The sequence below is a fragment of the Typopeltis vanoorti genome, chromosome 5, assembly GCF_054136105.1.
Source record: "Typopeltis vanoorti isolate ZY-2024b chromosome 5, IOZ_Tvanoo_1.0, whole genome shotgun sequence".
Classification (NCBI taxonomy): domain Eukaryota; kingdom Metazoa; phylum Arthropoda; class Arachnida; order Uropygi; family Thelyphonidae; genus Typopeltis; species Typopeltis vanoorti.
The window spans coordinates 167,144,921-167,171,262 of record NC_143553.1 but is presented as its reverse complement, the minus strand read 5'-3'; the positions used below and the strand labels follow the sequence as shown (position 1 = coordinate 167,171,262).

Below are 26,342 nucleotides of genomic sequence, written 5' to 3'. Positions count from 1 at the left end.
AGAAAAAAAAAACTAAGAATACGAGAAGCCTGTCCTGTTAAAAAAGCGTAAATAAAACGGTGAAGACAAAAAAAAAAAAGTATTATGCATTGTTGCATTAATAAAGACGATTGAATTAGGTATAAGCATATTCGCAACACCAATTTGCTCACGTATTTATTACTTGTTCACGCTTTATTACTTGTAATTAATGTTGATCATTTACAAGAAACAGTTACCTCTTTTAGTGAAATATAAATAAAATAAAATAAATAAAAGAGGTAACTCAGATGGAGAGAGAAAAAGAGAATTTTTTGGTGGAAGCAAAAAAACGTGAAGCAGGAAAACGGTTTTGGTTTTCAGTGATTTTCATAATTCTTTTCAATATGCCAACTCACAGTATTTCATTATTGAAATATAATATAATTTCTAATTATAATTATAATTTATAATTATCATGTAGTGTGGTGTGGCAACCTAATAAAGAAAAACACGTTATAAATAAGCGAGTTTAGCTTATGAAAGTACAGAATCAGAATTATCGATTGTTAATGTAACTCATCAAGTTTAATATTAGTGCAAAGATAAACCGCCTTAACTGCTTTGCTATATTCGCCGCTAGAGTTGTTTTAGTGAATTGTTTCCATTATTTGTTACCGCATTTTGTCAATACGTGCTGGCAAACACGCATATTGCAAGCCAGCGTAATCTCTCCGACTGTAAAGCAATGCGCATTATTGTGGCCAATGCTACAACTCTGCGCATCCGTACTGTGACTCATTTCAGAGCGATAGATAGCAGCAGATGTTAATTTTTTTCCATGTTACATAACATGCAATTCAGTAATATATATATATATATCCTCGCCATTTAAATTTAGATATTGGAAAATATATTTACAATAACACAACATTTTCTCTCTAATGGGATCGATATCAATTTTTTATTTTAGTAGATTATTTTATTTATATTAATGTTGATGTGGCTAAGGACTTCTGCTATTAAAAGCTGAAGTATTCACACTACACTATAAAATGTTTAAGTTTTTACAGAACAGTTGCGGATTCAATCGTTAGGGGTATTTCAGTAAAATTCTTGTTTGTTCTTCCGTATAGCAGAATTCTGTTGCACCGATCTTCTCTGTGTTAAGTATTATTATAACGGTAAAAGCTCAGGGGTAGGAAGTAACTTCATATTAATGATGGCCGAACTGTAGTGTCAACAGACAAGTTGGAGACGAGACACTACCGAAACTGTCTGATATTACGGAGTCACTGATTCCACGCAAATGTTTACGCGCACACTCTAAGAGAACCCAATTATCGATCTACTGTGCTCAGTGTCACCAGATCGCTGTTGAAGTCAGTCTCTGTCCATTGCTGAAAACGGCTGCAGCGGAAGGCGGTCCCTGACCCCTGAGTGATGGCATTCGCCTCTAGCTGAGAGACTAAAATACAGCCGATTGTGGCTGTGGTCGTTCGAAGCCAAATTGGTGGATATAAGTGTGCGCGTAACGCGATTATCTCTTAATTAGTGCCCGCCACGACTGATCGCCGCCATGGGATATTAGTAAGTGAAATTTTTCATTTATTTATTCGGTGATTTCGCTTTGAGGCTAAAAATGGGAATTCTAATGCCAAAAAAGTGCATGTGATAATATTCATTTTTTTTTTTTTTAAATTAAGAACATCATATCACCCACCCACCCACACACTGAATATATTGCAATCGTGGTTCGACTTTCCGAGTTAAATGACTCTGCTGTTTTACTTAGTTGTTCTTCTGCGTGCATGGTGAGGAGTTTTAAAATAAATTTATATCATGTACTTCTACAGGTATGGATGTACACAGCTGAGCATTATTAAGGTTGCCATATTTCTTGAAAGCAAAATACGGATAAAAAAAAAAACGGAAAATTTACTGTTGCACCAAGAACAAAGTACTTTTCATTCTCTGTTTCTACCTTCAAATATTTAAATTCACTTTGTAATTCTGTATTAAAATCACACTTTCTTTTATGAAGTCTTTCTTTTGACATCACGGGTTCTTTTAAAATTAGATCACTCGCCAACGTAACGTATTTTATCTGAATATTCACAATACGACCGCTGACAACACCGAATGCCTGACACAATACAACTGAAACTGTAGGAATAGGGGATGCAACAAAAATTCCGCGAAAATCGTTTTTGTGTTTTTTTCCCTGTTATATTTTATACCACTCCCCCCCCAAAAAAAAAAATGGACATTTCGTTTATTTTACCGAAGTATGGTACAGAGTATTTAAAATACAAACTGTCCGTACTAAATAAGGACGTATGATAACCCTAACATTATGGAAATCGGCGACGTATTACAGTCATCTTCCCGAAAAAAATTCCTAGTGCAGCCTCTAATTATGTAATTACTCTTTTTTTTCTTTTTTCTTTTTAATAATGGGACTCATTTTACAGTATGGCATGGCCATTTCTGGATTTAATGTTATTTTATTTAACGATTGTTCTAATGTTGGGATGGAGAACGAAACACAAGAAAACATTGTGTGTGCGCTGTGATTCCGCGCGAGCACACAGACACATGATGAATCGCATATGCACTACCTTACCCCAGTCCTGAAGATACTTTCAGGCGCAAACTTTGTTTGCTCACACTTGGATAAAGGATTAAACTAAACTTATTATGGTTATACTAAGACATTGGAAACATGTTACATCTGTATTGATGTAACATGTTTCCAATGCCACAAGCCCCTAAGTATGCAATCACATCACCACCCATCGTTCATCATGTGATAATTTATTGGTTATACAATTTGCTTTTCGATGAAATCTTTTCAAGTATTTTATTACCGAACCGATTTAAATATGTGGGGGGGGGAAGAAATGAGTTTAAAGCTAGTGTTAGCTTTAAACTTTTTCCCCCCGTAAATTTATAAGTAATGCAGCTGCCTTTTATCGTTCGTTCAATAGCCAAAAGGAGTAGATAGTAATAAGACATAAGGGTTAGTCTTCCAAGGAGAGGTTTTTTCCATAGTAGTTTTTCCAAAATTCGCTCGTTCACCTGTGTTGTCATAAGCAGTGGACAATTTTGTAAGAGTGCTGGGCTAATTTCGTCTGCCTTATTATTATTATTACGTAACAGTTCCAGGGAGTCCAAGGACTCATAGTGGGAGGGCACAATACTCTACTTCGCTAAATACATCTCATCCTCTTCACTAGTACTTAATTCTCCAACTACCATCAACGCCATCTATCGCCCATCATCATTGACAACAGTATTTTTTGCTTGAAATTGCGTGTGTTCTGAAGGCCGATTTTTCTGTACGTGGAATGAAAAACCCGAGTTTCGGGAGAAAAAACCCTGCTACCTCCGTGTGAGATCGGCTAACTCACCTTCAACTGAAAAAGCCCCTATAAAGATTCACCTCGTCACGACGAGAATCGAACGGAACCCCTTTCACTGAGAAAGAAGGGAAATAGTTGAATAGTTTTAGATGCAAAAACATTTTTATTCCGCATCTAAACCACCTACTTTCTTCATAATAATAATAATAATCCATTATCGCCTGTTATTCTCTAAAGGAAGTAGGCTAAACCGTTTCAGCCCCATCTAACTTTTGGAGACAGGGTAATCATTCTAGCCAATCAGAGACGTCCTGCCCAAACTGTCAGTGACATCAAACGGCATCCGGTGAAGAGAGTACGGCCAACACCTGGCTCCATCTCACTGCCCCTAATACACAATCTATTATTGTCCAAAACAGTGTGGATTCTATGGTCGATTTTCTTGAGTTGCTGAATTTAAAAAAAATTCCAGAAGGAATAAATAAATAACCCAATAAAGGAAGTCAAAACTCAGTGATGAAAACAGAAATGTAATCCATTTACCTGATCTTAGTTTTTATTGAAAATATGATCCTCCGTAGCACAGTCGGTAATGGCGATGTTTCTTAGTGGTCAAGACCTGGACTCGAATCTCGTCTAAGATGGGAAAAACCTGAAAGTTAGTCCGTCGTTTACAAGGTTTGCAAAGTTTTTCCATTCTGAAATTCTAGTGTTTGATCTCGCAAAACAAAGAAACCACCCAGAGAACACACGCAATTTACACAATAACTGATTAATTATATTAGTTTAAGAAGACAGTGCCGCACCTCACGGCCGTTATGAATAAATAATTGAAAACAGAACCTTTATTTTTCAAAATGTTAAGAAATTTATGAAAACTGGAACTTGAATTATGTTTTTGTTTTTCGATGAAATCTTTACACAGTTATTTTCACATACTATCTGTGACATTAATGTGACACGTGTTCTTTCTGTGCAGGTTGTCTATTTCTTATGCTAGGTGCTGAATAACTTTCACAGTTTCAAAGAATGGCAACATCTTCTAATGAATAAATATCATTCAATGAATTTTAATCAATCGCATTATATATCATTATATCGCATTATATTATATATATAAAGTCCATTTTGAGCATTTCCTATAACAGCTCTAATGGACTTAACAGCACAACCTGAAGAAAGAATAGAGACTGACTCCAGGGCACAAACCAAAGAGACGATTCCACCAGTAATTTTAAGAACAAAAGAAAAATGGTCTTTAATTTGCAGAGACGATGAAGAATGCAAACATCAAATTTACATCAGCCAAGAGTGCAGATGAAGGAATCCGGATTCAACCAGAAGAAACTTCGGACTACTGCCGGCTCACCAGACTTATGGACGAACTGAAAGTCCCATATCACACGTTTCAGCTAAAGAGTGAAAAAAAATCTAAAAGTAGTTATCAGAGGTCTGGCTGAAACCACACCAGCTGAAGAAATAGCTACTGACCTCAGATCACAAGGCCTAGAGCCAGTTAAGTTTTACGCATGTACCCAGCAGATAGGCGCCCCATGCCTCTGGTCTTAGACGAGATCAGTAAAGACCATAGAGAAATTTATGACCTTAAAATAGTCTGCAACTTAGTCATCAAGACCGAACCTCTCAGAAGAAAGGCTTTAGCCAGTCAATACCATCGCTGCCAAAAATATGGGCATGCACAAAAACTATGGAAAGCAGATTACAAGTGCGTCAAATGCGGTGACAACCATCCCTCGCACACCCGCTAGGTGTGCAACTGTGGCGGCCCACACCCAGCCAACTACAAGGGATGTTCACTCCACCCATCTAACCTGCAGAAGACTAGAGACGCACTACCCCGCCCACTCAGAAGCAAGCCACACTAGAAATCAAAACGCGAGCTGTTACTCCCGAGAAATCATACGCATCTGCGGTCTCTACAAGTAGCAAACTGGCATCTTACTAACCAAAACCCCACAGCAATCCTAGCTGCCACTCTAGGAGAGATGTTAACGGCCTTTAGCAAAACAAATCCCAATCAAGCTGACACCAACAAATTCCTCAAGAACACACAAGTCATCTTCTCCATGATTAATGGATAACACGATTACCACAGCTAACTCAATACAGATCGCATATTGGAATGCTAGCGAACTAAACAACAATCTCCTAGAACTAAAAGAACTTACTGAACGATATAAGATAGACATCCTTTTAATCAACGAGACGCACTTTCGGCCTTGCGACAACCCCAAAATAAGGTACTACACACTACTTAGGACAGACAGGCTCAATGCCAGTTGAATGGGGCGGAATGGCTATCTTTGTCAAAAAAAAAAGAGCCATAGATACAATGAGATCAAGAAAACAACAACTACAAACCTTGAAGAAACTGGAATTAGAAAATGCACACCAACAACACAGGTAGTCTAAAACTATATTTAGTCTACAACCCTCCAGGCAAACACTCCTAGCCTCGGACCTATCCCAGCTCCTTGACACAAATGAACCAACAATAGTGGCAGGAGACCTAAACGCAAAACATCCCACGTGGAACAGTAGAAACACCAATAATAATGGGAAGAGCCTACACAAATTCGCTATGACAAGAAACATTCCCATAGCGGGTCCTGTTGAACCAACACGCTACGGACCACTGGGCAAACCTGACGTGCTGGATATAGCCATTTTCAGGAACACCCCGCACCAATTCCAGTTGCAGGTTGTTAATGATCTTAGCTCCGACCACAATCCGGTTCTGCTTAGCCTAGGTGGGGAAGCAAAAACCATCCCTGAACAATTCTGCACAAATCTCAAGAAGCTCAACACAACTCTCTGCAACATCACAAGCCATGTCCCAACCATCTCCTCACCCAAAGAAGTAGACACAGTGATCAATAAACCGGAAAGCACAATCCAAACTGGCCTTGCAACAGCCTCCACCGTTACTGCTCCAGCTCAAGCTAACCTGGTCCCAGAAGAGATTCTAAAGCTTATCCGCAACAAAAACAGGATCAAACGTCGATAGCATGCAAACACTATCACCCTAGGATAAACAAGAGCTAAACAGGGCAATAAACCTAGTCCGATATGCAATCAAAGACCATAAGAACTAAGCTCCTTAAACACTGAAGATAACTCATTATCGAAAATGACTATAGCTCTTCGCAGAGATCACCCCAACATACAATCAATCCATGGAGAAAGAGGCATAGTCTACCGAGACGAGGAAAAAGCAGAAGCCTTTGCAGACGCCCTGGAGCTGCAATTTCAACCAAACTACACTCATGCGGACTTGCGCTTCATCGAAAAAATCTACAGGCAAGTACGCTATGCACTTCATCATCCCACCAGCCTTGACAATACAAGCTATACTATGCCAAAGGAATATACCAAATCATCAAGAACCTCAACAACAGAAAAGCACCAGGTCCTGATCAGATTTCAAACAAAATTATAAAAGCACTCCCTCACGAAACAATAATGCATCTAGTAGCTGTCATCGCTGCGATGCTAAGACAACTACTTCCCCACTCACTGGATGTAGGCAGATATAATTGTCATCCACAAACCGGGGAAAGCACCTCAATTCCCCCAGAATTACAGACCTATCAGCTTCTTGTCAGGCCTTGGGAAAATTGCTGAAAACGTAATACTAAACCGCCTTCGAAACGAAACGGACAATCTAGACCTAATCTCAAAAGAACAATTTGGTTTTCGCACTGGCCACTGCACAATTCAACAAATCCACAGACTTATAGAATACATAACTATCGGATTCAATTGAAAGCAACATACAGGTGCAATCTTCCTGGATGTGGCGAAAGCCTTCGATAAAGTGTGGCACAAAGGCCTCATCCACAAACTAATAACTGCAAAATACTCACTAAACCTCATCCAAATCATAGACTCTTACCTGAAAGACCAAAAATTTCAAGTGAAACTTCGTGGTCTCAGATCCACTACAAGAAGCATCACAGCAGGTGTCCTGCAAGGCTCCCTATTATCATCGCTGCTCTTCAACATTTTTATCTCAGACGTCCCAAGCAGAGCATCAACTACCATGGCTTTCTATGCAGACGACGTGGCGATACTGACCAGATCGCTCAGGCCATATCTAGCCACACAACGACTACAAAACGCAGCAACGAATCTTGAAAAATGGTTTCGGAAATGGAGAATTGAAGTTAATGCAGACAAAAGCACGCCCATACTATTTACAGGGAAGAAAGCAAACCATCGCGGAGCAGTCACGATGTTCAATACTAATATCCCATGGCAAAAAGAAGGAAAATACCTGGGAATTAAACTAGATAACCATGTCAGCTTCAACTCCCGCATCTCTCATGCCTGCAACAAAGCTAACTCAGCAATAGCTCAACTCTACCCTCTACTCAACCCAAGAAGCAAAGTCAGTCCAGAAAACAAACTAAGAATATACAAAGCAATCATCAGACCCACACTAACTTACGTTTCACCAGCGTGGAGCCACACCTACCCTAGCAACATCAAAAGATTACAAATAATCCAAACCAAATGCCTCCGAACGATCTTCGATGCCCCGTGGTTTGTAAAGAACACTATCCTCCACCAAGACGGAAACCTGCCAGACATACCTACGTTTCTCCTCCAGATAGCAACCAAGTACTTTGCTCAGGCATCACTCCATCCCAACCAACTCATTCGTGAGTCATCAGATTACGATGAAAAAGACAGATGGAAACATAAATGCCCAAAGGTGGCCCTGATCACAGATTGAAATAATTCTACACAGCCCTAATTAGGGCGAGCCAGGTGCTCAAAACTTTCTTTCATTAAATAATTAAAAAGAACCGTTTACGGGATAAAAAATCCAAGGGATTGATGTCCATCCAACCATAGAAGTTAATAGCATTTCTTATCCTACAGCGATCAGATTTGCAACACGTGATGCGTAAATGCTGATGTAACAACTTTAATAACTTGCAGCACAGTTATGTGTGAAGTTGCTCTTTTTTATTCTAATTGAAACTCATTTGCGTTTCACTCCTTTTTTCCTCTCCACGTTTTGCGTTTTAGCATTCATTATTTGCGGCAACTCTCCTACTGTTATTCGTGAATCTCATTTAAATGAAGTCGATACAGAAGGTAAAAAAATTTTGTTTCCAATTCGAATACACAAGAAGGAATTCGAAATCTGCATTCCAGTAAAGTGTGTCAATGAAGTCCCTTAATTGTCATTTTATTTACTTCGGACGTAGTTTTATTTTCTTTTATTATACGCAACGAAATTAATCGCAACATCGAAGTAAGCGTCGTTGTTGTGCTGATTGACACGCCACCACACATCATAATAACTTAACTCTCAAATGTTCAAATGTAAAGCGACCTCCGGTGATTTAGAATGCGACTGCTTTCTGTTGCACTGGGAATTATCTGAGGCTTCCTTAAATTTACAAACATTAAATTCAATGCATGACATCTTTGTTTGTTGTCAAACAACTTCATGTCCTTGACTTGTATTCTTTTTTTTTTTCCCTTCTTTTTCCTTGTTCGTCCTTTATATGTTTGTTCATGAAGTCTGCCCCCACCCCTCACGTATAAATAACCACCGCAGACATCGTATATTAAATAGATAGCTATTTAAGCAAGTCATTAATGGCGACTTTTTTCTGATGTTAAATAGATCGCCATTAACAAAGTCCGCGGGGTTTAAACTCACGGCGCAAGTGGTCAATCGGACAGCATCTCCTTCGCTTTCCAACCGTTGTGAATATCTAAGCGATAGATGACTAATCTGGTGTGGTAGCATCGCCGGAAGCTTGAAAAGATTCCTATTCGCCCATTTTCCCGTCGCGTGTTAGGCTCAGCGGGCTGTTAATCTTTCGATCGGTTTACCTCCTTCGCGACACGAAAAACCCGAGTTTCCTGGTGGACCCCAGGATAGCTTGCTCAAAACTTCTGGATTATTTAATCCTTCTTGTATCCCCCCCCCCTCCCTCACTAGCTTACCGACTTTCTGGCTTTAAATGGAGATTATCATTAAAAAAAAAAAAAAAATAGAGTACGAATTAAAAGAACACAACGGTATGTAGGAGCGAATTTCTAAAAATAGTTTTTTTTTTGTTGTTCGCTCATGCATACCACTAATGTGTTATACGTTCTGCAAGCTCTTGAATTACATTCAAGAGCTTGCAGAACCTATCAAATTTGTGTGTGTGTGTGTGTGTGTGTGTGTGTGTGTGTGTGTGTGTGTGTGTGTGTGTGTGTGTGTGTGTGTGTGTGTGTGTGTTGACACACACATATACGAGGGTGGTCTTAAAAGTTCTCGAGATAACAATGAAAAACCTAATTTATAATTTCAAAATTATGTTTATTTTTCAACATAATCTCCCTTAAGTCTAATACATTTATTCCAGCGATGCTGCAGCGCCATTATCTCGTCCCTGTAGTGGTTCTCAGTAAGATCTGCAAAATACCTTTCTACAACCGCGATCACCTCTTGATTCGAAGAGAAACGCTGACCAGCGAGGAAGAGTTTTAGTTTTGGAAAGAGATAGAAGTCAGAGGGAGCCAAATCTGGGGAAAAGGGTGGATGTTCCAATAATTCATAGTGCACATCCCTTAATTTTTCCACTGCCAAAACACCTTTGTGGGCAGGTGCATTATCCTGATAAGGAGATTTTTTCCCCTGCAAACCTGGTCTTTTCTCACGAATTTTTTCGTCTAGCCTGGTTAAGAGATCAGAATAATATTCCCGGTTATTGTTTCACCCTTTTCAAAATAATTAATAAAAAAAAATGCTTTTAGCATCCCATAACACCGATGTCATGACCTTTCCTGCTGATGGAACCGACTTTGTCTTCTTTGGCGCTGAACAGCCGGCTTCTGTCCACCGTTTTGACTGCTGTTTGGATCCTGGTGTGTAATGGTGTTGCCAATTCTCATCCATGGTAATAGATCGATGCAAAAAATCAGTTTTATTCTTGTTTAAATGCCCCAAGCACTGTTCAGAGATTTTCATGCGAGTGCGCTTTTGATCTGCTGTGAGCAAGCGCGGCACCCATCTTCCCGAAGGCTTTTTCATTTGCAATTCTGCATGCAAAATATATCCTACACGTTTTTTTGAAATGCCTATATTCTCAGTAATTTCACTCACTTTGAATTGTCGGTCATTTAATACCATATTGCGCAATTGATCAATGATTTCTAGTGTTGTTACACTTTTTGGACGTCCTTCACGTGGATCATCTTCAAGGCTGTATGGTCACATTTAAACTCGGCAGCCCATTTCTTAATTGTCGAAAACGAAGGAGAAGAGTGCCCATAAACTTTTATGAATTTCGAATGAATTTCTTTTGGCGTTAAAACTTCTTTTACAAAGAATTTTATAACCGCCCGATACTCAATTTTATCCATTTCAAGGGATACAGACAGCACTTTTTCTTCAGACAGCTGTATAAAACAAACTACTTGATAGAATGACTTGCAATTTCACATGAATGCTTTGACAGATGTACCAACTTAGAAAAAAAAAAAAAAATCTTGGCGATAGTGTTGCCATTTGTGGCTGAGGCCGAGAACTTTTCAGACCACCCGCGCGCGCGCACGTGTGTGTGTGTGTGTGTGTGTGTGTGTGTTATATATATATGTGTGTGTTATATATATATATATATATATATATATATATATATATATTCATGCTTTTTATATACTGACTGAGATCCGAGAATTAGAATAAATAATGAAATTTATTAAAATACGCAACATGTTTCATCGGGGTGGCCGACTTCTTCATGCGTGGTGGAACATAGAAAGCCAATAAAAAACACTGTAAAGAAACATTGAGTTACTATAAAACCATAAATTATAAAACTATAAATTCGACTATAGAACACAGTTAACTTTGAACTGGAGCTACAGTTCGTGTTAAAGTTCTATTGCTAGAAACCTGTGCGCGTGTGGCTTCACGAGTGCGCCAATATCTGACAGCAGAGCTGAATGAGTCCAGTAAATTGTAGCTGAGGTTACTGTTTATATGAAGAGGGTCCATGACAATCTTTTTAGGCTCGATTATGCGGCGTTCTACCTCGGGGTGGCATATGTGAAGGTTTGAAGTTGTTGTCCAGTTTATCTCATGTTGGCGGCCTCCATTATTTGTGTTAACCGAAAACAGGACATGGCTTGAGAGGGCACTAGCTCTAGTTCTTTTGTAAGCGATGTCTCTTTGGTGTTCCTCGAGACGTAGGAGGATGGACTTTTCCGTTTGGCCATAGTATGGTTTCCCGCAGTCACATGTGATTTTTTACACACCTGGGAATTGTAGATGGTTGTGAGCTTGTTTGTGATTGCTTAAACTTGATCTTAGTTTGGGAAGAGTAGAGAAGCACGTTTTTATGTTAAACTTTCTCAAAATTCTATTCAGTTTCTTGGAGAGCGTGCTTATGTATGGCAAAGAGATAAAGCCCTTGGGGTCTATATATATATATTGCGAATCGGCCTTTGAACCAAACCATTACGAAGCATCGTTCCATTATCACAAATTCGTTAAGATTATCCTTATCAGAGTATACTCCAGACTTTGGAAGCTCGTCATATTACGAATTTCTTATTAATTAATAATTATTCAATATAAATTTAAAGTAAGATTTTAATTATATTTAATTTTAAAATTAATATAAACGTTTTTCGTTCTGTGCCTAATTATTTTTGCCGGCTATGTGCAATGACTAGAAATTGTAGCGCGGCTCATATTTTAAAGAAAAAAAGAAAAAAAAACGTAGATCGCACGACAAAATGGTTGACCACTCCTTCGAAAGATGTCTGATTGCAAACACACACGTACATAGCAAACGAGGAAAGTGGTTCGGCGTCTGCTCCTTTTGTTCGTATTATGCGCATAAAATTCCGCTTTAATAATACATTTAGCTTTTAGTATTTGTGTAGTTGGGTGAAGGCGATTCTTTGTCAAAAAATGTTTCGCCACTTAAAAGACCTTCCGGACCTGATTGTAACCCATCGATGCGCATCATTCAAACAGAAATATCCAAGGTTCCGTGATTGATATAAATTTTCTTGCGTTTTCCCACTCTCCTGCCTCATCGTTGGATATGCCACTGCTGATCCTTTCCATAGAAAACTGTAAAGGTAATGAATTTAGTTTGTTTCAAAGTTTTACCCGTTTTTCTTCTCCTCTCCCCTCTTCGTGAGCTGATGCACTGTATTATTTGATCCTTTTTAAATACGTCCCACTAAGAGTCTTTTATTTAAAAAATCTCTCGCCCATAGGAGGCCTGATAGCGCTTAAATGGTAATTTAATTCTGTTATTCATAGTGTCTTTTGGTTTTATTATTATTCCATTAAATTGAGTTTACGCATGTATTTTAAAGCAGCATTTCAGATATTGTTTACATGTCCTTTTTTTTCTCCCTATTGTAAGTGATAAGTGATGTCACACTTTTTTGGGGGGGCGGGGGGAGAGGTTGAAAGTGACAATTTTTGAAGATTCAAGAAGGCAGATCTATCTAGAATAATATCACGTCATAGTCAAAACTAGTTAAAGCAGATATTTTGAATTGTTCAAATCAGGACATCGGCAAGCTAAAGATTGGTAAAAATAATTAAATGAACAATTTAAAAAAAACTGGAAGAAAAAAAAAAGATTAAGGTATTGATTAGCCTGTAATATCAAAAGATTATGGACTGAGACGTCATTACTTCTAGATTGATTAGATCATTTCGAATCCCCCTTTTTTAATATATATATATATATATATATATATATTTTTTTTTTTAAAATTCATTTTTACTCGGTTGGAATATTATATATAAAAAAAAATCATTAAATCTTTATATATATATATGATGACAGAATGATCATTGACTCGGTTAACATACATAGTTTTATGAAAAAATTGAATGACTAGAACCGAGATTTAATTAAAAAGGTTTTAATATAAACACACTACTAGTTTCGGCCTGTAACAGCCTTCTTCAGGTGACATAAAAGAAAAAACACTAAACATTGAGGGTTAAAAGACTATGAACAACATAGACAGTCTTTATACATAATTAGCATGAAAACGTTGTAGTTGTATTTGAAGCTGTTCTTTCATTTGTTGCATTGTTGGGAGAGTGCGTGCTTGCTGCATCACGTGAACGCCAGTACATGATTACAGCTGAATGACTATCTGGGAGGTTGTTGCTTAAGTTGTTATTTAGATGAACAGGATTGAAGATGATTTCTCTCGATTCCACAATTTTTAGGTTGTGCGTGCTTGCTACATCACGTGATGCAGCAAGCACGCACTCTCCCAACAATGCAACAAATGAAAGAACAGCTTCAAATACAACTACAACGTTTTAATGCTAATTATGTATAAAGACTGTCTATGATGTTCATAGTCTTTTAACCCTCAATGTTTAGTGTTTTTTCTTTTATAATATCACCTGAAGAAGGCTGTTACAGGCCGAAACTAGTAGTATGTTTATATTAAAACCTTTTTAATTAAATCTCGGTTCTAGTCATTCAATTTTTTTCATAAAACTATATATATATAATAAACAGCTGGGTTTCCCAAAGTTAGATAGCGCTAAACAGCTTCACCGTATTTCCCTATAAGGGAATAAAAGGCGTTGGCTGATTATATATATTTAAAAAAGAAAAGAAAAAAAAAGACAATTTTGCATTAACTGACTGCGGATATTTAAGCAAACAAAAAACTTTTACATCCTGAATAAACAAATAATAAACATATTAATATGATAAATGCAAGTCCTTCAGAAATTATCTTTCCCAGTTAATTTTCAATAATTTGACTATGAATAACATTATGTGTAGGTGTTAATGTTTAAAAATTATAAATAAATCTGTCCGGAAATTTTGCAGGCATAATGTATTTTCACGTTTTTAAATTTGTGTTGTTGGATTGAAGTGTGTTGATACTTTGTGACAAAGAATGGCTGGGAGAAGATCCAAAAAAAATCGGGGGGCTAAAAAAACGTCTATCATTAAATGTGTGTCGTAATCTGACGGGAGTTAAGGAGTTCAAGATTACGTCAGCTATCTTGAACTCCTTAACATTTGGCTGTGTTCCAACAGTCTCATGGACAGACATGAAAGTAATGGATTTAAAAGAAAACAGAAGTTGTTCTTGCTTTCAAACTAACGTACTGTTGCGATTGCAAATGGCACTTGGATTCTGAAAACAAATTTCTTAATGTTAACAGATTTTTTAATGTTTGATTTTGTTTTAACTTCATTCACGTGGACTAGCATTCAGTTTTGCGGTTCTAGTATAGCAACTCTTTTGTTAAGAAAATGATGCGATTTGATGTGTTTATACAATAGTATACTGTATATGGAGTATACAGGAATAAACTGTACTACTGTATACAGGAGTAAAAAAAAAAAAATAATGGTAACAGATCAATCATCTGAAGTCTTGTGTTCCCTAAGAAAGACTCAACTGACTTTTGGAAATGAGTAAAATAGCAGGATTTATATATATATATATATATATATATATATATATATATATATATATATATATAGGGTTTATATATATTTAGGGTTTAGGGACATTCGTGAAATTCATCACTGGCAATGTGATCTGCAGCTGCAGTCTCATGTTGAGACTGCCTTTCCTTCACTTGGTATTTTTCACTCTTAGTTTCTTTTGCTTTTCTCTCGCCAGACATCTCGCTCAAAAAGGTCAAGACGTTATTTACAGATAAAGACAAATACCGCATAGACCAATATGGCAGTAGGGACACAAAATGGACACTGAACCACTGAGCAATGGAAGAACAGCGGAACGCGCCCTTCGATTGGAAAAGACCTAGGTTCGATTCTCGTCGTGACGAGGGGAATCCTTTTTTAGATGAAGGTGAGTTAGCCGATCTCATACGGTGGTTGCTGGGTTTTTTCTCCCGGAAACTCGGGTTTTTCATCCCGCGTACAGACAAATCGGCCTTCAGAACACATGCAATTTACAGACAAAAAAAAAAAAATGCTGTTGTTGGTGATGATGAGCGATAGATGGCGTTGATGGAACCACTGAACACAGTGGACGGAGTAAGAAACAAGTCGTATGCGGGGAAGCTGTATCGCAATAATGAAACCGCGTATCTGCGAAAACGCTGATAACGAAATCGAGTATAAATACATCTGCTTCACACGACTGTAAGACTATTCTGGTGACGTGTTCTTTGATACTGTCCATGTCATTCTTGGCCTACCTGTTTTTCGAGCACCTTCTGGATCACATAACATAATCTTATTGACCAAGTGAATGCCCTGAATTCTAAAAACATGGCCAACCTAATCATAGCCTTTCCTTACACAGACGTGTAAGAAAAGGCTATGACGTAGCTGACCTCTCCTCCGAGTGGTCAGCATTGGTCATGAAGTCAAACCATTTTACTGTCACAATATAATTTAAACACCGTTGAACAACAAACATCAACGTTCCAATTATCACATTTATGAAATGTCCACATCTTAGTTCCTTAATACAAAACAGAGATAGGACCAAACTATTGTAAATTTTAAGTTCTGTCATCTTTCCACAACTTTTCGAATTCTCCATTCCTAACATTCTACCACGTCTTTTCTCACGTCATCTGTATCATTTACACAGCTACCAATAATGTAGAGGAGTTCATTTCCTCTACATTATTTGTGAATAAGGCGGATCCTAATCCGCTTCACATACCGTACTCTAAGATCACTTTACTCCCCAGCCCTTCCATTGCAGAATTCTGTTTATCACAAAATCAATTCCAAGATTCTTATAAATAGAGAAGGTGGCAGCACGGGTTATCTTGTATTGCTTCAGTTATTACTTTAAATCGGCCACAACGTTTGCTCTATTAACGTTAAAAAGTTTCGCTGTCATAATATAAGCAGTCATGATGTTAATACATTTGTCAGATATTCCATAAGCTTATCAACCGCATCAAAAGCCTTTTGGAAATCAGCAAAACATGAGATCACTAGCTTCTGAAATTTTATACGTTTCCCGAGGATCTGCATTAGCAATAATATTTGGCATATGCAGCTTCTTCCTTTTCCACCTTACTCATCTCTAAGTTGCAATGCAATCAGATCCTTTACATAATCCAGACATTGCATGTTACAGATCCTTACCTGAAATACATGACAAGCGAAATCTTCGATAATTCTCATACGTCGTGCAATCTCCTTTCCTAAAAATAGACGCGATTATACCTCTGATGAGGAACTTTATTCCTTCGATCGAAAATATTCAGCATCTCAGTCACCCCAATAATGTACTCACCTCCTTTTCAAGATTTTTGTAGAAATCGCATAACATCATGTAATTTTATAAAGTTGTAATTTATTATAGCAGTCTAATTTTAGATGGTGTAGTGGGACTGATATCAAATTCGGAAGTGGAACTAATCTGTTTACTAAGGATAACTGGACCATAAGACTGAATTTAAAAGATTATCTAATTGCTCGCCCCAGTTTGCCCTGGTGGACTGCATCTTTTCCTCAACTGTGTTCTGTTTTTATCTTTGAATGACCGCTCCATTCTCGTCTCCCTCCATAATTTCATCTAGTCGTTTGTAATTATTCTCTGTAGCTACATCCTCTGCTTTCTCTGCCATGCTGTGAAAGCAGATTTTTTTTGACCTATTAAGACTATACTTTTTACTTCTTTATTAATTTCCACACACCTTAGTCTCTGTTATTATTTGGATGGTGCTTCAGCCTCTTCTGTCAGCAAATAACTGCATTGCCTCAAGGCTCAAATAAGTCTGTTTTTGATTCTCTCTCTGACACGTGTACACACACACACACACACACACACACACACATGCAGCCCTGAAACTGACTAATAAATAGGTTTCAGAGGTATATGTTAATACTGGTCTTGAAAATACCCGTGAGACCAGCATAATCTAAGACAGATTAAATACCACTAGGTTTGTTGTTTGTTTGAAAAACAGTTTCAGATGCATTTTGTACTAGAACACGAGAATCGTGTGTGTGGAGGAAAAGATATAATCATGAACTATACAGATTATTGAATTAGCCAGATCTTATGAAAATCAACAAATTATATTAAACTCGATATGGATGAGCACAGGGCAGTTAAGAAAGTGTTCAAAACCAGATCAGAAACTAAAAGGAAAATTAGAAAGTCTAAATTGATATAGTAAGATGGATTAATCCACCTTTCCATCTCAATTTAGACTCTTGGAGCAAAAAATTGGAGGATCTTATGAACATAGGAAAGTTGGCAGCAGTTGCTGAAGAAGACCAGGGTTCAAACAGGGCTCTCATCAGTGGCGGCTTGTACATAAGCACTGCGACACTGCAGTACCCCCAAGGAAAAAATGAAAAAATTAAATTTTGTTTCTGTTATAAATAATAACAATGCTTACAACATTATACAATTGCAATACAACATCTTAAAGGTTACAGCTTATGTTTCGACATTGATTGAATAGTTAATAATTGGAATTGTTCGATTAACAATTCCAATTATTAACTATTCAATTTATTAATTGAATAGTTAATAATTTATTAACTATTCAATTTATCCAATTTATTAACGATTAACGCTTTAGATTACGAAAGAAATGCACTGCGATCTAACGCCAATATTCGTTTGCGCTTGTCATTGCACGTTACGTCATTAGATACACTGCCGCTTGGCAGTGTATCATATGCTACCGCGCGTATTTTTGTCAGATATAAAATGTGTCTTATTGGGGCGTGTTCGTGGTGAAGTATGTTTTGTAAATCTTATTTTATTTTGTTAAAATAACATATAATTATTTATTTATTATAGATACAAGGCTGAATTATGGCGAGTGTAACTGTTGAAAATATGAAAAGAGTTATATTTTTTTCAATTATCGTTACACGAAACAAATGCACTGCGATCTAACGCCGATATTCATTTGCGCTTGTCATTGCTATTGATAGGAAACTTTTATTATTGGTGTTTGTTCGTAGTGAGGATGAAATATTTTTAATAAAGCAATTTTTAATATGTAAATTTATTTATTAATAAATTCGTTACTGATTAGGAAAAAATAAGGTTTTTTTGTATATGCAGCACCCCCACTTAAAATTTTCACCGGCCACCATTGGCTCTCATGCCAATGATGACGATGTTTACCTTCGTGGGCGTTTTCTAATCTTCTGTTTCAATGTGTTGTTAACAAAGTAGTGGTGAGATCCAATCTCTGCAGCTCTGTATGGCCAAGTTTTCTTCACATCACTTGAATTAGGACATAAAGTATGCCATCAGGTGAGATCTGAATGTATTTGTGTTAATAGTAAAACAAGACACTTTCACTGTATTGATGCCAGGATATAATTGGAACATAATGGATTCCTTTATGCTTGAAATACGCGTTGGTTATTCTCAGTTCATTTAGTTCCAGTAAGTGAAGGAATCTTTCAAGATTGTCACTGCATGGAATGCCAACATTGGCATTCAATAGCTGTTATACTTCACTAAAACTGCTGAATGTTTCTTATAGTGGTTAAAAAGCGCTCTTTCTCTCCGTCTTCTAAATTTTCATTAGGGACGCAGTAGCTAACCAGCTAGTTTTAAGTTTCGCAGTTTCAGGAGCCTTTCATCAATGCAGCTATATCCAAGAAGAGCATTACTATTAAGTAAGAGTCCAACACCTTGCCGATACTTGCATGCTGACATCTTGAATAGATGGATCGAATGGTACTTCTCTGAGTATCATCTTCAAAAGTTTTAGCGCTAAATTCTTCCTAACGTCCACATTTCTTATGTTTCTCTTTTATTATTGCATTTCCGAACTCAATAAATAAAAAGTATTTTTATATATATTTATCTCACACACAAGAGGTACACGAACTTGTACCACATCAATGCCGTGTGCGTGCAGATGAGAGTCGAGTAAGAAGAAACCTATTGACATTCTTCTTAAAGAGGCGTTGATTTTGGAAAACATCACGAGGAAGGCTGTTCCTGAGGAAGATGGAATAAATGAGGAAGAGGAGAAGCAGATTCGATGAGTTTGCAGTTGTACTGTAAAGGGCTCTGTTGGATAGCTGTTGCTCTCCTTTTAATAGGCCTAACAGCAAGTGGAGGAATGATGTTTGCCAATTCACTGGAGCAGTGACCATAGAAATACCCGCAGAACAGAACACAGGCCGAAACATTGCATCTGTGAGATAGAGGATGAAGTGAGCCTGTGAGGGAAGGATCATCTGTGAACTGAATTGCTCTCCTCTGGACAGCATCAAGAATTTTTAGGGAGGAGCAGATTTGGGATTTATATAAGGTTAGTGGATGGGTGGGTTAAAAATAGCTTCTTCAGCTGAAAAGAATGCGTAGTTTTTTCGAAGCTGAAGAAGCTAGCGATATGATGTGTTTATGCCAAGAGAGAGGTTTAAAGTAAATCTCACTCCAGTGAGAAATAGTTCATCCTTTCTGGTGATGTGTGTGTTACTGAGGATCAGGGAAGGTGAGCTGAGATCCCTTTTGCTAGAGAAAAGGCAGAACTGCGTTTTGGCGGCACGGAGGCATTAGACTATCCTGGTGACGCAGGTTATCCTAGTTATCCCAAATAAAATAAAGAAAAATATTAAAAGAAGAAAACCCTTAGTCCTCCCAAATATAGATTTACAACTTTCCTGGGTGAGAAGAACATAAAAAATTATTTAATGCAAGGTACACCTCCTCTATATTTTTTAATTATTTTTTTAATTTCACGTCTTTCTGTTCATTTATATATTATGCAGTTCATGAGACGTTTGTGGTTATCCGCATTACTGCAGTTCGTATGTCGTCCGCCTGTTTCATTTGTTCCTTTAAAAGAGGGAAAAAAAGGTATTTCGAGTTACACAGGATGCTCTTTCTGTATTTCTTTCTTTACCCAATCTGCTGAAAATCCTGGGCCGGATATTTTCCCGTGGAACTTCCATTATTTTGAGCCAATACTCTGCTTTCTCTGATTTCCAGATACTGTGCGTGTGTAGTCTGTATTTATGAGGTTCCAAAGTGTGTATGTGTGTGTGCGCGTTATTGTTTTATACAAGGAAAGGTGGTTAAATTTATCTGTTTCTGCACTAAACTCAGTTTATGTCTGATACGAAGCTGGTGTTTCTGCTGTTCAATCGTAGGCTAGGGGATTAGTGCGCATTTCCAGAAAATTATTTTATTTTTTTATATGCTGGCAACCCGAAAACTTCGTGTATTGTGGGCGCCTCACCCTAGTTCATTACAAGTAAGGTGTGTTCCCTCTCTCTCTCTCTCTTTACCGTATTATATGTCTGGATTACTTCCCCGAATAGAGAGGAAATAAGCGAACTAAAATGAAGATCGAGAGGCTGCATTAGGGTTGCTTTCTCTCTCGGTCGCACTGTCCAACTATTTTGAACCAAATTTAAACTCCAGTTGTTTAAGTGGCAGAATGTCGACTGAGAATTTCAAGCTAGTCGGATTACAATGAAAGCGAGTGTGTGCGTGGGGGAGAATTGCTTTTTCTCCGCAGTCCTGTTGTAGGAAGGTTGCGTTCTTCAACCGTTTTTCACCGAATATAATTGTTTCTTACTTTGGTTCAGTCGCCGTGATAATTTTAGTCCAATCAAACTAAAAAGAAAAAGAGAGGGGGGGAAGCAAAACGTTTCCAAATTGTTACTGGATGGAATTTGAAGTCATAATTAAGAACTGTGCCAAATTTTGTTTTCAGTCGAACTGTTTTTTTCATTGTAAATTTAAGGAAATCTTTCGCAGTGATGTAGAAGACGATTTAAAGTTGGTTCTGGATGGACGAATTCGTTGAATTTGGCATTTAGGATCCACACCAAAATATGTTCGGATGAATTTTGGTTTAACAATCACGTTATGTCTCTTGGAAAAATTATGCAGAGTGGTTCGAAATCATACGGCATTATGAATTAGGATAAAATATCCTTAATATATAAGCCAAAATGCTTCTGAGTTCAATTTTTGTGATATTTCATTCCTGTATGGCGACATCATGAATGGTGCCGCCATGCAGTAATGCTATCGCAAACATGATGAGCGTGATATCAGCTTCTAATGCTCTCGTCGAAAGGAGAACAGCATCGGAAGCTGTTCAGTTGCTAGAAATGAAAAAGGGAGGTTTTTTTTTTTTTTTCTCTCTAAGCATAACTCTCATTCCCACCGCGGTCAGCTCGCTTTCTCTTCTGTTGCCCACAAGAAGTGGATACTTCTTGTGGGCATTAAGTATCCATTGGCCCCAATGAGCGCTTTCATCGAAAAAGAATTTTCGATGGATATTAATTATGGAGAAAGTAAAGCCTTCAGGGGAGCGACGTTCACCTTTTATATGTTAGAGAAGCAAAAGATAAAAAAAAAAAAAAAAAAGACATCGACACCTTACTTGTAATGTAACCCAAAATCATTAAAATGTCATAATATAATTCCAGTGCGATAACATGTCCCTCAAGAAAGCATCCAAGTCGTCAGTACGTCCCAAAATAAAATAGCTTTCCCAAAATACATGTAGATGCATCCACGTAGGAGACGATTGAGTGAGCATCAGACCTCCCATGAGACATAAACTGGGTTTATTGCAGCAAGAGACAAATTTAATCGCCTTTTCTTGAATAATGTTGAACGAATTAAACTCCACGGTGACGCAGGATGTAAACATGTGAAAAGAGAAGAATGCAACTCGGGTATGTAAGTGACCAGCTGAAGGAACGAAATGTCACATTATGTTCTAAAGGCAGTGATATTCAATAGGTCGTTGACCGCTAGCGGTTGCCAAGGTAACCAACAGCTTGGCAAATTAGTAAAAATAGAGGAATTCTCGGCTCTGTAGCAACTTTCACGATACACCAATAAACATATTTTGAGATGGAGCGTAACATAATCGTCCTGTTTTTCACTGATTGCGCCAAAAATTAAAAATAAATAAAATAATAATAAATAAATAAAATTAATGAAAAGAATATACATATGCGTAAATACGAGGCTAATCTTCTCAAGTCAGTCTCAAGTAGAGTAATGTGGGCAAATATGAGAATGGGGAACTGGACAATGAGACTTATTTGTGCCTATGGTCCCACAGAAGGTTCTACTAAGGTAGAAGTGGAGGAATTTTTGACGCTTTAGAAAAAGCAACTGACACAGTGAAAAATGAAAAGTTGGTCCTTGTTGGGGATCTAAATAGCAGAGTAGGAAATGATTGTGAGACATACAAAAATATTTTGGGAAAATTTGGAGAAAAGAGCAAAGCTAATAATAATGGCAAATATCTGTTGGATTTCTGTTCAGGACATGGACTGATTATTACTAACACCATGTTCCAACATAAAAATGTGCACAAATTCACATGGAGATAAGAGGCTAGGAATAAGAAAAGTCTCATTGACTATGTTGTTGTTGATAGTGATGTCTTCTCCCTGGTGCAGAACACCAGAGTGTACAGAGGATTTGAAATTGGAAGTGATCACTATTTAGTCTTGAGCAGGATAAAAATTGAATTTCATATTGAAAAGAATAACATGTAAGAAAGTTTTAAAGCGAATAAAAGTTGAGCAGCTCTCAGATGTGAACTTTAGACTAAAATACAGAAAGATTATTGAAAAGTAAATTAAAGAGTTTGAGAACAGGAATCAAACCTTAGAGATTAAGTGGCAAACTCTGAAGAAAACATTGATTGATTCTGCCAGAGAGGCATGTGGTGAGGTTGTGCAAGGATAAAAAAATCAGAACTCCCTGGTGGACACAGGAAGTTAAAGAGGCAGTGAAGGAAAAGAAGAGAGCATATCAAAAGTTCCTGGCAAATAACTCAGCTTTTACTCTTACAGAATACAGAGACAAATGTAAGAAAGCTAAACAGTGTGTAAAACTAGCTAAACAAAAGTCATGGGAGGACTTCGGCAAGAATATAGAAAATAAATATCAAGAAGGTGGCAAAATATTCTGGAAGTTGTTGAAGAAGCTTAGGAATGGAGGAAAGAGTGCTGTAAAAGGAATTAGAGATGATAAAGGTGACATGAAAACAGGAGAAAAAGATATCCTTGAAGTATGGAGTAATTACTTTGAAAAACTGCTAAATGAAACAAGCAGTGATGACAGCACAGTGATAAAAAAAACACTGACCAGGCATGCAGTCAGGAATACATATCCATACTTGAAATAGAAAAAGCCATCAAAGGCTTGAAATGTGGAAAGGCAGCAGGAGTACATGATATTCGACCAGAAATGCTGAAGTATGGTGGTATAAAAGTCTTACAGTGGCTGCACTGCATAGTTCAGAAAGCCTGGACAGAGGGGCGAATTCCCGATGATTGGAGTAGAGCTCTCATAGTACCCATATATAAAAAGGGAAATAAAATTGAATGTGAGAATTACAGAGGTATTTCCTTACTGAGTGTTCCTGGCAAGATCTATGCAAGTATACTTGAGAAACGGTTGAGAAGAATTGTGGAAGAAAAGCTTGGTGAAGAACAAGCTTTTCTTCCACAACAAGCTGGATTCAGGCCAAATAGAGGCTGTCAGGATCAGATCTTCACTTTACGACAAATAGTCGAGAAAGCATGGGAATATAACAAAGATCTGTATTTAAGTTTTGTCGATTTGGAAAAGGCATATGACAAGGTGCCAAGAGAGAAGCTATTCAATACGCTGCAGTTATATGGTGTCAACGGGGCATTATATCAAGCAATACTTAGTCTTTATTTGAGTTGTAAGTCAGCAGTTAGAATTGAAGGAAGTACAGGAAGATGGTTTAATGTTAAATCTGGTGTGAGACAAGGATGTGCATTATCCCCTCTGTTATTCATTATCTATATGGATCACATTATGAAGGAAAGTGGTATTAAACCTGATATCAAAATTGGAGATGTTAATGTCAGCTCTTTGCTTTATGCGGATGATGTTATACTTCTAAATAAATCCGCTACAAATCTGCAAGATTCTCTGACTAAATTGAATAGCTGTTGTAATAGATATGGTATGAAGGTCAGCAATAAAAAGACAAAGACAATGAAAATAGGCAGAATCATTGAAAATGTCAACTGTGTTGTGAATGGAGAACCTGTGGAACAAGTGAAACATTTCAGCTACTTAGGCACAATTTTTACTGAAGATGGTAAATTAAATATAGAAATAGACAACAGAATCAGTAAAGCTGGTATGGTGGGAAATCAATTGAATAAATTCATATTCATATGGAATGAGGGGAGCCTGTGTAGCTCAGTGGATGTGGCGTTTGCACAGCACCGCGCTTGGCCGCACGAAGGAAGACTTCATTTCGAGTCTAGTCGGCGACTAGAGGAAATTTTTCTAAGCCTTTTTTCGACCGGTTCCCGAGTTAGTCGATCTCTGGCACGGGCAAGCAGGTTTTTCCTCCCGGAAACTCTGGTTTTTCGTCCTGTAAACTCAAGAAAATGGACCGTAGAACCCACATTATTTCAGACATTAAATATATTGTGTTAGGGACCACGAGATGGCGGCACATTTGAGCCAATCAGAGACAGATGGCCCAAAGTCTCCAAAAGTTAGATAGGGCTAAATGGCCTCGCCTACTCCCGTATACGGGAATAAAAAGGCGTTAGCTGATTTTTTTTTTTTTTCATATGGAATAAGAGAGAAATTAGTCGGAACACTAAATTAACTGTATACAAGACAGTGTTCGAACCAGTTTTAATTTATGGATCTGAGAGCTGGGTCAGAAGTAAAACACTTGACCAAAGACTAGAGACCGCAGATATGAGAGTCCTGAGAAAGATTATCGGCGTGAATAGATGGCATCAATGGCAATATCATATTAAAAACGAGGATATTAGGAAAGAACTTGACATTGTCTGCATCAAGGAATGCGTTAGCAGAGCTAATCTCAGGTGGTATGGTCACTTAAACAGAATGGGAGAGGAAAGATTAGCAAAACAAGTGATCTCTTCCAGGTTGGCAGCGAAACGACCCAGAGGAAGACCGAGATATAGGTGGATTGATACGGTACAAAGTGCCTTAGACGATAGAAATATAAGATCTGATAATGTTGGAGTCTTGACAAGTAACAGACTCACTTGGAGGGAAACTGTAGATAGGAAGTTAGTAATGATGTAATTTTTTCATGTAGTACTGTCATATTCTGTACACCCCTTGAGGGTACATGGCAGAAATTTGATGATGATGATATACATACGCACAGATGTAAAGTGGGGAAAGGATTGTACTCGGCTATCCTGTAATTTTTTTTTTTTTTTCCATCCAGATTGGGATTTAAGATTAATATTTGAATTTTCTTTAGCTATAATAGGTACATTTCAAAATGCACCTGTTATACTGAGAACTGCCTCTCACGCTGCGAAAATATTATTTAAAATCGTTATGTATTGTGCTATAACTTCAGCACTTTTTATTTTCACTACAGCAGTGTGTGGGGGCAGGGGAGTGGGTATAGACACATTTTTGGAAGAGCCAGGTGTCCGATAAGAAAGTTAAAAAAGGAATTGGGAATATGTTTGCAATGAACACAATGCCATTCTCCTTCCCCATTTTCGGAAGAATTATACTCTGCATTTCATACTAAACATTCTCAAAATGTACTTTGTTCTTTAAAATAATTGATCATACTAACAGAACATTGATAAAATATTTCTAGGCGAGTATAGTGGTCTGTAGAACGCATGATCTTCCATGATGAATCTTTTAACTTCATAAATGTGTGCTTTTGCCAAGAAATCGAAATTTCTGAAATTAAAAGTGTACGTGCTCACTGCGGTTGCTATGCTTTTTTTCTTTCTTTCTCTATTATATTATATTAAGGATTATTTCAAGGCAAATCATGTTAAAGTTGAAGAAAAAGAACCTATAAGGTTTCGATTTGGCGCTGTATAATAATAGAAATAAATAGTTATTTTACAAGACAAATAATTTTATTATCATTATTATTATACAGGCATCTCCATGGAGTCAGTAGACTCATCGCAGAAGACGCAAACTATCCACACAATAACACATAAGATTGATGCAGGGGAAATATTTCAGCAGTGGGACAGTGATGGAAGAACA

At 37.5% G+C, this 26,342-nt stretch overlaps 1 protein-coding gene across 2 annotated transcripts in view; it reads left to right on the top strand.

The window, feature by feature from the left end:
• The first annotated feature begins 1,385 nt into the window (after positions 1–1,385).
• sturkopf (lipid droplet associated hydrolase sturkopf) overlaps positions 1,386–26,342 on the top strand; it is a 112,791-nt gene continuing 87,834 nt past the window's right edge. Inside the window, exon 1 of one of the 2 annotated variants that reach the window (XM_090393394.1) lies at positions 1,386–1,548. The gene's annotated coding sequence lies outside the window, so the exon portion shown is untranslated. Of the gene's footprint in view, positions 1,549–12,177; positions 12,450–26,342 lie in introns of those variants that run through there. The other variant, XM_090393395.1, reaches the window with a different exon arrangement.